Genomic DNA, 12,261 nt, shown 5'->3' with positions numbered 1-12,261 from the left:
TCTTAGAGACCCTACCCTCATGACTTAATTTAAATCTAATTACCTCTCAAAGGTTGCACCTGCAAATACCATCACGTTGGGGATTAGTGATTCAACATAATGAATTTTGGGGGAGGACACAATTCAGACTATAGTAGATGGGTTTCTTGGAGATTTTGTTTTTACGTGAAATTCCTCCTGTACAGACATGATATGGTAATAAATAGAAAAATCAGCATTTGTATGGTTTTTGCTAAAGCAAACACAATTTTATCTAGATAAGACATTTTAGATATATATGTGTTTTTGAAGATTTATTTGAGGGAGAGCACAAGAGCATGAGTGAATGTGCAGGGGTTGTGGACAGAGGGAGAGAGAAAATCCTGAAGCCGACTCCCCATGGAGCGTGAAGCCAAGGTAGGTCTCCATCCCAGGACCCCAAGATCATGACCTGAGTCGAAGTCAAGAATCAGTAGCTTAACTGACTGAGCCACCCAGGTGCCCCTTATTTTATTTAATTTTTTTAATTTTTTTTTTTTTTTTTTTTAATTTATGATAGTCACAGAGAAAGAGAGAGGCAGAGACACAGGCAGAGGGAGAAGCAGGCTCCATGCACGGGAGCCCGATGTGGGATTCGATCCCGGGTCTCCAGGATCGCGCCCTGGGCCAAAGGCAGGCGCCAAACTGCTGCGCCACCCAGGGATCCCCTTGTTTTAGATATATTAAATGCGATTCAGAGACCAGTTGAAGAAAAGAGGAAATTTTAGTTGTTTCATTTTGATGAAAAAGAAAGATGCGATGAAATACTTGGGTGGTCCTTTCACTTTTAGGCCTTAAAGAAGTGACCGCCTTCCTAGATTGGTCAAATCTTTCTCAGGACTGTGGCAATGATCTGTTCCAGTTCCCTGGTTGTCCTGTAAGGAGGCTGAGCGCCCACAGAAGCTGAGTAATCTGTCTCCGAGTTTAGCGGCAGAGCAGGGATTAGAATCAGGCTTCCTGATTTACAGGCCAGTCTTTCTGCTTCCATCAGGGGTTCTCCAAGTTAAGGTGCATCAGAGTCACCTGGGGAGCTTATGAAAATACTCAGCGTCCCCTGGGCTTTTGATTCAGCAGGTCTGGACTGGGGCTGAGAATTTGCGTTGCTGACAGGTTCCACCTGGGTGACATTGAAGCTGTGGGCTCTGAGATCACACTTTGACAGCCCTGGCCATACACAATGTTGCCTTTAATCTCTTAGGAGAGTAAGTAAACTCCCTGGGTTTACACCAGTGTAACCTTTTCCCTGGTACTCAAAGAATGGAGTTGTTTAATTTTGTGTTACCAATCAGCAGTGTACCAAAAACATAATGATTAAATGAAAAAAAAATTAAAAGGATGAGAAATATAGTATTTCTTGGAGGGAGTCATTTTGGCATTTTCAAGGATAATTTTTGGAGATAATTCTAGAGGTCAGAACCACTCATTGAAGAGAAGTCACATGAGCTCTGAGGACCTTCCGTCTTATCGACATTTGCACTTAAAGAGTGTCTGGGTTAATTGCTAGGTTGTATAGGAGTGAAAAATTACTTCCAATTTTATTACTCTATGCTTTTCTCTGTTGTGTTCTGAAATGTTCATTTCTTATATATCAGAATCTTATCAGGCCCTCACACAGTTATGTGCCCATAGTAGATGTTAAATAAATGTAAGTTGAATTAAAAAAGGATTAAGGGGGAAAATAAAGTGGACCATTTTTCTGGAGAGATTTCGGTGTCCTAGGAAAATTACTATACTTTCTACATTATCACAATTACAGGCTTTTATGGAAAAGTTATAATTTATTCCAGTTTAAGCCTTATTTGCAATTATTTGGATTTTTTTTTTTAAGCACAATTTTGGAGGACGCAGCCTGTTTTTATGTTACAGTTAATGAGTGATTTATCTCATACCTTGTGTATCATTCATCTGAAATGATTTATAAACACTTTATACTTTGAAATAACTTAAGAATTACAAAAAAGTTGCTAAAATGGCTCAGAGAGTTCCTGTATACTTTTCAACAAGCATCCATTGATTAGCATCTTATGCATCCATAGTGCAGTTATTGAAACCAGATAGTTGATAGAATTAATCTAAAGACTTTGAGGTTCACCACCGTGTCCCTTCTCTGGTCCAGGGTCCAATCCAGGAGCCCACATTGTATTAAGGTATTCTGTCTCCTTAGTCTCTTCCAGTATGTGACATCTCCTTTTGGCTTTATTTTTTTTATTTTTTTTATTTTTTTGGCTTTATTTTTAATGACATTTATGCACTTGAAGAGTGCTGGTCTTTTATTTTGTAGAAAGTCCTTTATTTTGGATTTGTCTGATGTCCTTTCATGATTAAATGGAGTGTGAAGCATTTTGGCAAGAAGACCACGGTGGTGAAGTTGTGCCCTTCTCGGTCTCGTATTGGGACGTACGTGACATAGACATGTCTTATCACTGGGGAATTTTAACTTTGATCTCTTGGTTGAGATAGTATGTGATAGCGGTGCTCTCAAGATAAATATTTTCCCTTTGAAATTGATTACTTTCATTGCTTTACTGATTTTTGGTACAGAAGTTTAAAAGAAATGAGCATATAATGTCAGAATCCTTTGAGCCTGGTCCCAATTATGAGAAATTTCTTATCTCAGGAGGTTTATTATTATTTGTCAGACACAAACATAGCATGGAAAGGGAAAAGTGTAGGCTCTTGGAAGAATGGTTATTTGCTCAAAAACTTGTACTTGATCTTGGTCAATCTCAGTTTTGAATTGGCAGGAATGGATGCTATTTGTCCCAGTTCTTTTGCTGTGGTTCTGCAATGTCTCACATTTGTCTTCCAGTGTATGACTTTCCATAACTACACTGCTTTTCTTAAAATTCTCCCTAGAGCCTTTTTGTAGAAGATAGATACGCTTCAGTTCATCACAAGGCAGGTGCTCTAAGTATTCTCCTACTTCCCAGCACTTGGTAGTGCATAGTGCATGCGTTCTTTTTGTATACCATGGTGAAGTGCTGGATACATTACATATACACATCTGTAAGTTGGTTCTGTTTTTCAAAATGCCCGTGCCTTTTCTATCCCAACCAGAATAATTTGAAGCTATATATCTGGTCTGTCTCCCTGCAAAGCTCGCAAGCTCTCTCTCCTTGGATTCAGGGAACAGATCTCTTTCTGTTTACCAGTGACTTGCTTGGTACCTGGCACACACAAGGCACTTGATATTTATGAATAAATGAATATTTATATGTGCATTTTGTTAGTAGAATATGGTGAACATCTTCTCACATTAACAGAGCTGTGTAATCTGCACGGTATTCCAATGTATGGACATGCCATAGCAGCTTCATCTTTAACCCATCCTGCATCATTGGATATTAGGTTGTTTCTAATTTTCATATTATAAAGAGCTTCATGCTGAATATCCTTAAACACGTATTTTGTCCAGTTATTTCTTGTAGAGTCATTGATAGGTCAAATGTATATGTACACACATAGAGAGTGTGTATGTGCATGTGTGGAGAGAGGGAGAGAGAGAGACAGAGAGAAAAATTACCTTCTAGGAAGGTTTATAGATTTATATCCCAACCAGTACTGTTGAGAATGACAGTTTTCCCACACTTTTTTCCAATGCTTAATTCTCTATATTTTTAAAAAGACTACATTGAGTTTTTGGGATTTTTTAAAGGATTCTTCCTGGAGTATGGTGGGTTGGGGATCATAGTCTAATTTGTTAATAACTTTCCATATTTTCACATTGGAGTTTTTCAGCTTTTTGTGTGCCTCAATGAGAGAGCAGAATAACTCCCAATAAAGGCCTGAGTGGTTAACACCTAATCAGTATTTTACTTGGGGGCACTTTTTGTATCCTCACAAAAGTTATAGTTGGCTATAACTGGTCTTTACCAAAAAGGAAACGTTTGAGAGTGGGATACATTTTAAATCACATCAAACGTTTTTGAGAGTGGGATACATTTCTAAATCACATCATTCAAAAAAAAATCAACTATAGGTCAACTATAGGCTTAAAGACAGCAAAACTGTGGAACTTTTAGAAAACAAGGTAGGATAGTAGTTGTATGACTCTGATATAGAGAAGAGATTCTAAAACAAATCACAGAAGACGCAGACCATAAAGGAAAAGATTCATAAGTTTGACAATATTAACATCAATAACTTGTGTTTATTAAACCATCAAGTGAGTGAACAGACAAGTCACAAGTGATAATAGGTATTTTCAGTACACATTAGTGGTAAAAGATTAGTATCCAGAAAAGTAAATGGCAAATCAATAATAACAATAGAAAAATGGGCAAAGGACCCCACCTCAATAGGCATCTCACAAAACAGGAAACCCGAATGCAAAGATTTTCAACTTAATTGGTAATTAGGGAAAGGCAAATTAGGATGAAAAAGGTATATAGTTTCACACACATTAGGTTGGCAACAGCATAAAAATCTGACAATATCTGTTGTTTGGGAGGAAACAGCTGGATTGCTTATACCCAACTGATAGGAGTGTAACTTGGTACAATAACTTCGGAATTATCTTGTAAAGTTAGAGACCAATGTATCCTTTGACCTAGTAATTCCATTTCAAAGTCTTTATCCTAGAGCAGTGCCTCTAAAATGTGTTCCCAGGATTTCACGGGAACTTTGTAGGCAGATTTTGGGCCTCACCCTACACCTACTGAATCAGACTTTGAGGATGGGCCAGCTTAACAAGCTCTTCAGGTGAATGGGTACATGCTAAAATTGGCAATTCACTGCCCTCTAGAGAAACTGCTGTGCTTGAATGCCTGGCGACGTGTACAAGAACGCTCACTATTGCACTGGTAAAAGGAAAAAACTGGAAGCAGTGTACATCACAGGAGAATGGATAAGTTGTACTAGACTTCTATAGTGAAGGACTATACGGTAGTGAAACTGAAGGATTTTAGCTGCATGCATCACCAGGGATAAGTGTCAGGAAGGTCATCTGGGGGAAGAAAAGATACTTCCAGAAGAATATATATACTATTTTTCGTTTTTTTTTTTTTTTTTAAGTTTGGAAATGTGCAAAACAAATTGTATACTGTTAGAGTACTATTTGCTAAAGTAATTAAGAAAACAGATAAGTTACAGACACAAAGTCCATGTCCGAGGAGAGCTCTGTAAGTATGAAGAGCGAAGGTGGTGGGGGCACCGAGAGGGACAAAGATAAGTATTTAATTTTCTTAAACTGATCTGCACCCAGGGATTTGTTTCCTTGCCCATGGTAAAATTGTTTTTTATATCTACCAAATATTTAAAACACAAACATCTGTGCTTTTTTTTTTTTTTTTCTTTTTGCAAAGTCTGTCTGCATGGGACTATTCACTTTTTGTAAAAAAGATATGATGAGGTGATTGTGGTAAAGACGTGTTTTTGCAGGATTAGGATATAAACTTTCAGGAGTAGAGATTTCAAAAAAGAAAATTGGTTTCAATGATAACGATTGTTAATACTTGCTGAGTGCTTACTGCCAAGTACATCATGTGCTGAGTTTGTTTATTTATTTATTTTTTTATTTATTTATCTATCTATTTATTTTAAAGATTTATTTTTATTTATTTATGATAGACATAGAGAGAGGCAGAGAAACAGGCAGAGGGAGAAGCAGGCTCCATGCCGGGAGCCCGATGCGGGACTCGATCCCGGGACTCCAGGATCACGCCCTGGGCCAAAGGCAGGTGAGAAACCGCTTGAGCCACCCAGGAATCCCCCTATTTTTATTTTTTTAAAAGATTTATTTATTTATTCATAGGAGATACAGATTGAGAGAGAGAGCAAGAGAAGCAGAGGCATAGGCAGAGGGCTCCTCATGGGGAGCCTGATGTGTGATTCGATCCCAGATCCTGGGATTGAGACCTGAGCCAAAGGCAGGCGCCCAACTGCTGAGTCACCCAGGCATCCCTTGTGCTGAGTTTATACAGTGAGGTTGTGTGGGCCAGTATCACCAGTACAGGAAAGGAAAGGTAGCTGTGGGCTTGCAAGTGCAAGTGGTAGAGGCTCTCTGATCTGAAAAACCCTTAGAAAAGGTCAGAGCAAGAATATAATCCGACAAAACAGTAAATGACTGAGAGTGCTGGAGTTAGGAGAGAAAAAGTAAAAGCAAAGTGGGGAGTGTAGGAGACTGGTAAAGAGTCTGTTTGCCCCATTTGAAAAGTTACTTTGTCTTAGGTTTTTTCCTAAGCCAGTGTATATGACTTTATCTGCTAGAATTAGCCGATGACAAGTCCCTAAAGCTGAAAAAGAAATTGAATTCTGTTTTAGTTCTAAGGATTGCATCTTCCAGGTCATTAGAAAGTGGTATTAGGCCAGAGGATTTAAGAAATGATACTTCTTGGCTTGGGCAGTTGGTTGCTAAAAAGGGAACTTTGGAGAATTTTACCTTTGCCTGTTTTTTCTTCACCTTTGATAATTTTTTTTGAGTGTCCTATTTATCCCATATTCTGAGGATTTTTTCCTTAAACATTGCTTGCACTGAAAATCTTATTGAAAGCCATCATGGTATGACATTCACTCCTTGAAATTAACAAGTATAGGAAAAATAAAAATGTGGTTCTTGAAGCCCTATGTCAAATTATATGTCCTATGGAACCTAATAGCACTACTATTTTTGTTTGATATTCAGAGTGTTAAAATTGTCTAAATCAGGAGAACTGTCAAATGTTTGTAATTATATCATGTCATACTTTCTAGCAAAGTCAGCTCCTCACTAAGAAGTTGACAGCCTACGAGAGTCCCTCCATAGCAGGGAAGTCTGCATTTCAGACACATGGAGTGCCTGTCAGAGATCCCTTATGGGCAAATGTAGAACATAGCCTTCTTAAAACTGATTTTAGATACTTCAGCTTTCCTAGTTTCTGCTGCATTTTGCTGAAGCTGTGTAATCTCAGTCATAACTCTCAGTGTTTTGCAATGTGTTTGATGTTCACACTTCTCTTTTATTTTCTCCTATATGCTGTGCTTTTTGTCTTGTAAATACAAACAGAATAGCATTAAATAAAAACAAGTAAGGTAGTAAGCCTAGTCAGGAAAAGACATTGTTTAACCCAGTTGGGAGTTAAACCAGTGTAATCATCCATTGTAACCAAAGTCTAGCTTTCTTGTCACTTACTAAATATAATGGAACCTTGGTGTTTGAAACCTAGAAGCAGCAACAAATTGCTGCTTTTTTTTTTTTTTAAAGATTTTATTTAAAAAAAAATAAAGATTTTATTTATTTATTCATGAGAGATGGGGGCGGGGCAGAAATACAGGCAGAGGGAGAAGCAGGCTCCATGCAGGGAGCCCAACGCGGGACTCGATGGGACTCCAGGATCATGCCCCGGGCCAAAGGCAGGCACTAAACTGCTGAGCCACCCAGGGATCCCCCAAATTGCTGCTTTTTAAGTGTACAATTCACTTATCATTTCTGCTGACTGTGAATTATGGGTTCGAATTTGATATATAATTATTGGATCAGTTTATTATAGAATGAGAAATCATAGGAGTGCATATAATTATAAAGCCATTAGAATTTAAACTAAGGTGGTAATGTACTTTTAAAAATAGCTTAGAAAATTTAGATCATTAGGAATGGTAGGAGAAATTATTGTCTTTCAAAAAATGAGATCAAATGGTTTTCATTAAGAATCTTGTGGGGATCCCTGGGTAGTGCAGCGGTTTGGCGCCTGCCTTTGGCCCAGGGTGCGATCCTGGCAGACCCGGGATCGAATCCCACATCAGGCTCCCGCTGCATGGAGCCTGCTTCTCCCTCTGCCTATGTCTCTGCCTCTCTCTCTCTCTCTGTGTAACTATCATAAATAAATTAAAAAAAATTAAAAAAAAAAAAAGAATCTTGTGGGTCCATCATGTAGTTTTGGGTATGGGTATGGGACTACTAACTTTTGTCCCCATCCCAGACTTTCTTTTTTCTTTTTCTTCTTCTTTTTTTTTTTTTTTTTTACAGAGAGAGAGAGAGAGAACTCCAGAGTGTGAACTCAGGGGGGGGGGCAGAAGGGAGGGGAGAGAGAGAGAACTCCAGAGTGTGAACTCAGGGTGGGGGGCACAAGGGGGGGGAGAGAGAGAGAACTCCAGAGTGTGAACTCGAGGGGGGGGGCAGAAGGGGAGAGAGAGAGAGAGAGAGAGAGAGAGAGAGAGAGAAAGAGAAAGAGAGAATCCCAAGGAGACTCTCAGCCCAGCGTGGAGCCCTGTGCAGGGCTCAGTCTCACAACCCCGAGCTCATGACCTGAGCCAAAATCAAGAGTCCCACACTTAAGTGGGACAGAACCCCCCAGGCACTCCTGGACGTTCTGAATCAGAATCTCTCCGTGGATAGGACCAAGGGTTCAAGTTTTGATGATTAGGTGAATTTGTAAGGGATTGATATTGTCTATAATTTCCTTGTTTTACAAATGTGGAAGTAAAAGCTCCAGGTGTGCTCTTCAGGGATAGTTGCATTTCTCAAAGGTTTTTTAAAGCCTGAAAGCCTTCCTTAAGGATCTAATGATAAGCAATATGATCATTGTGGGGTTGGTGTGTGACAGAGGAGGCTGGCTGCCCACCTAAATCTGTCAGTTCTTCTCTTTCCTAAGACAGAGCTGCAGGGTTCCAGGTCACATTTTTCCGACTCTGGCAGGAAGCAAGTATGAGTCAAGTGGTAGGTGCCACTTTTCAATCAAGGCTTTTAAGAAGCAAATGTGCTGCCTCTTTCAGCTCCTCTGTGTCTGTCAGCTGGATGCAGGGAAAGAGGAAGCTCTAGGGCAGGCCTTGAAGGTGGGAGGAACCAGGATTCCAGGATGGACCTGGACCTGACTGCCTGCAGACCAGGAACACTTGCCCTGGAAGTCTTCAAGAGTGAGACACAAACTTCTGTGTTTGTGCTTGACCCATTTTTAAACTCACTTATTACAGTAGTAAAGGTGTTAGGTGTTACCTTCTTGCTGTGTTGGTTCTAGCTTCTGTATCCAAATAAAAAAGGAAAAGCAGGTTGTGAATATGTAGAAAACTAGTATTCTGTAGTTATCCTCCTCCACAGATATAGTTCTGTGATCTGTTCCTTGGAATGTGGAAGCATGATATTACAGAGTTGGGGTCTTTTATCATTCTGCCCTGTTTCATAGATGTGTGATCTGAAGGAAGCTCCTACCCACATGTGAATATCCATAAACGGGACTTTGTGAGACCAGCCCGGATGGGCTGCCAATAGCAGGGAGGGGACTGATTTTCAGAGCATTCTTGTTTCAGAATGAACTCAGAGCTGAGTCCTTATTGATTCCTACTGATTTTTTTAAGCATTTATATAATTAAAAGAAATTAGTAAATGAATAAGATATGTAGAGTTTTCCAAGGGTTAAGTCATTTGCCTACTTGATTGTTTTTGCTATATTTTATACCCCAGTATTTTAATCTCACATTTTTTTAAAACTGGACCTTGTCATAAGAAGTAATATATTAATATATGTGAAGTCCTAGGTTGGTCCTGTGTTTTTCTTCCTATCCGTGGTTGAATAATATGTACTTATTTAAAAATCCTTGCTTGTGGTATGTAACTTTATTTTAAAATGCCATTAGTGATTTTCTGTTGCACTTGGGAAATATTGTTCACATGAGAAACACTATTTTTTTAGTAACTTCAGTGCTTCATCCATAAAATTTGAATAGAAATAAATGCAGTCACCTGGAAACTAGAAGACACACTGTGTCTGAGGAGGCTTTGGCTGCAACATTTTCCTATTAAGAAGGTTGTTATTCTGTTTTCCTCATGTCTGTGTTTGTGGTCACTGAGGGATCACAAAAACAGTGTGTCTTAACCATTTGCAGACTGCGTGAAGCAGCATCTCCTAGAGTTAGTGAGCGGTGGGCCTGTAGAAGCCAAGAGCGTGGCATGAAGGGGAATCCTGAAACACGCTGATACTCCAGCAGAGAAAGCCCCTGATGGTAACCCCCTGGCCCAAACTCCCAGAGGACAGTGAGGCTTGGAAGGAACTGAGAAGCACCACTGAATCACCGATTTAAATGATTTTGGGTGTATTAGGAAGAAGAGCAGTGGGGAACTCACTCACATTTCCCTCTTCTTCTTCCAGTTGCCCATATTCTTTTCCTAAGTGTGTGTAGGGTGCCACCGCGGGGGCATTTTGGGCACCGTCAACAGGAGGGGGTACTTTGTTGGAGGGGTGCCTCTGCCATCCCTGTGACTGAGGAAGTAGCCCAAGCATGTTTTCACTCCCCTCACAATTGGTTTTAAAGTTCTAGAATTTACCTAAGACATTGCACTTATATCACCTTAGGTTTTAACCTCTACAGTCATTTTGGTAGCTTGTCTCCTGGTGTACAAATTAATACTTTAAGTCTGTTTTAATATTTGTCTTTTAAGGTGAGAATGGAGCTTCTTAATTCAGGTGTTCCAGAATTTTGTAGACAAGTCTTATGCACTGTAGACACTGAAACGGAAACAGTCTTTTTGGTTTTCCTTTTGAAGAGTCTATCTTTGTATATAGTCCAGTTTTCTCTCCTTTCTTTAACCATATTTTATTTTTTGCATTCATTAACACCCATGTCAGCAGGCAGGATAAATAAAAGCAGGCAGGAAAAATAAAGGTGATAGAATTTGTGATGAATTTATTTTCCTAATTTGTACCACATCAGGTAAAACAAAAGAAGTATGTTAAAATGGTCCAAAAATATTCTTTTTTTTCAAGAAAAATGCAGATAACTGAATATTGCTGAATTTATTGCAGAAATTGAATTCATACTTGTTGTTTTTTTAAAAAATTTTTTTTTATTGGAGTTCAATTTGCCAACATATAGCCTAACACCCAGTGCTCATCCCATCAAGTGAAAAATAATCATTTTTAAAAGACAGTTTGGAGGTTATTTAACCTCTCATTTATTCATTTCTTTATTTTAAAGATTTTATTTATTTGAGAGCATGTGTGCATGAGTGAAGGGAGGTGCAGTGAGGGAGAAGCAGACTCCCTGCAGAGCAGAGAACCTGATACCCTGATGTGGGGCTAACCTTCTCATTTGTCATCCTAGTTAACAGTGAGATGTGAGAGACACAGAGGTTTAATGAAAAACAGCAAAATCGAAGTCAGATGGAGAATTTGGAGGGAAACTTGAAAATGGAAATGAAGTTTTACCAGGTGTAAATCATGAGAAAAGGGGTAAGAAAAGTTATAGAAGAATGCCAGCACTTTGTAATGAATGGCAGAGTAGTTGCAGAGAGAACCTTCTAGGGCAATGAAAGAATCCACAGGTGTGTATGATTGCAAGTGGCTCTTAGTTGCAGAGAATTGGACTAGATGGTACGGACAGAGCTCAGGTGTCCAAGGACAGAAGATGGAAGCAGTGCTGACCCGATGTAAGGATGCAGGAAGTCTTGTGATGCCTCTTAGCCGCATGTTATCACAGTGTGCCGTTATACATCATGCCTCTGTCAGGAAACTGATGTGTTAGCCGGTTCGTGGCCTTTTGCTTGGGACACGAGGAAGGTTTATCTGTTGCAGATGGTTGATACCATTGAAATTTTGTAAGATTGAACATACATTAACCAGCTTTGCTAGGAATAGGAAAATACTTCATACTCCTGAAGTATGACACTCTGTTGGCGTTGGCATCTCCCAGAACTTTTTAAGGCTGGTGTGGAAACTACAAGTGGACAGGAATCAACAGATACCAACAAATAGTTTTTTAACCTCTAATGGCAAAGGAGTCAAAACTTTTTAGTACAGGGGCACTCAGGTGGCTCAGTGGTTGAGCGTCTGCCTTGGGCTCAGTTCGTGACCCCTGGGTCCTGGGATCGAGTCCCACATCAGGCTCTCTGTGGTGAGCCTGCTTCTTCTTCTGCCTACGTCTGCATCTCTTTGTGTCTCTCATGAATAAATAAATAAAATCTTTATAACAAACCCAAAAACGTTTTAGTACAGAGACACAGCTACACTAGGAAGAATATAATTTGCAGTGGGCCCTCAATTGGAAGTGAAGTCTAAATGGGAGCTGCTAGTTCCTATGTAGTTTTCTGTCAAGTCTAAGAAAGTGATCTTTTTTTTTTTTTCTTTAAGAAGCTTTATATATATCCCCTGACAGTTCCTAGAGATGTGGCAGAGATCTTTGTAAGCCATCTATTTGAAACAAACTCATCTTTTTTGTTTTTTTTCTTTACTTTTTATTTGGAGATAATTTGGAGAGTGTGTACACTCTCTTTACGTGTGTGTGTGTGTGTGTGTACACACACCCTTTTTTCCCTGAACTTTTTTGAAAGTAAATTAA

General features: G+C 39.3%; 1 protein-coding gene across 13 annotated transcripts in view; it reads left to right on the top strand.

Annotated features, from left to right (window-relative positions):
- Window positions 1-12,261, top strand: part of ZNF407 (zinc finger protein 407) — a 449,612-nt gene that overhangs the window by 3,111 nt on the left and 434,240 nt on the right. Inside the window, exon 1 of one of the 13 annotated variants that reach the window (XM_072819662.1) lies at window positions 5,597-5,696. The exons of the other annotated variants lie outside the window; for them this stretch is intronic. The gene's annotated coding sequence lies outside the window, so the exon portion shown is untranslated. Of the gene's footprint in view, window positions 1-5,596; window positions 5,697-12,261 lie in introns of those variants that run through there. 13 annotated transcript variants of the gene reach the window in all.

This window comes from Canis lupus, chromosome 1 (genome assembly GCF_048164855.1).
Source record: "Canis lupus baileyi chromosome 1, mCanLup2.hap1, whole genome shotgun sequence".
NCBI lineage: Eukaryota > Metazoa > Chordata > Mammalia > Carnivora > Canidae > Canis > Canis lupus.
Note: the sequence above shows the minus strand (reverse complement) of the source record. Positions and strands in the feature narration are given on the sequence as shown.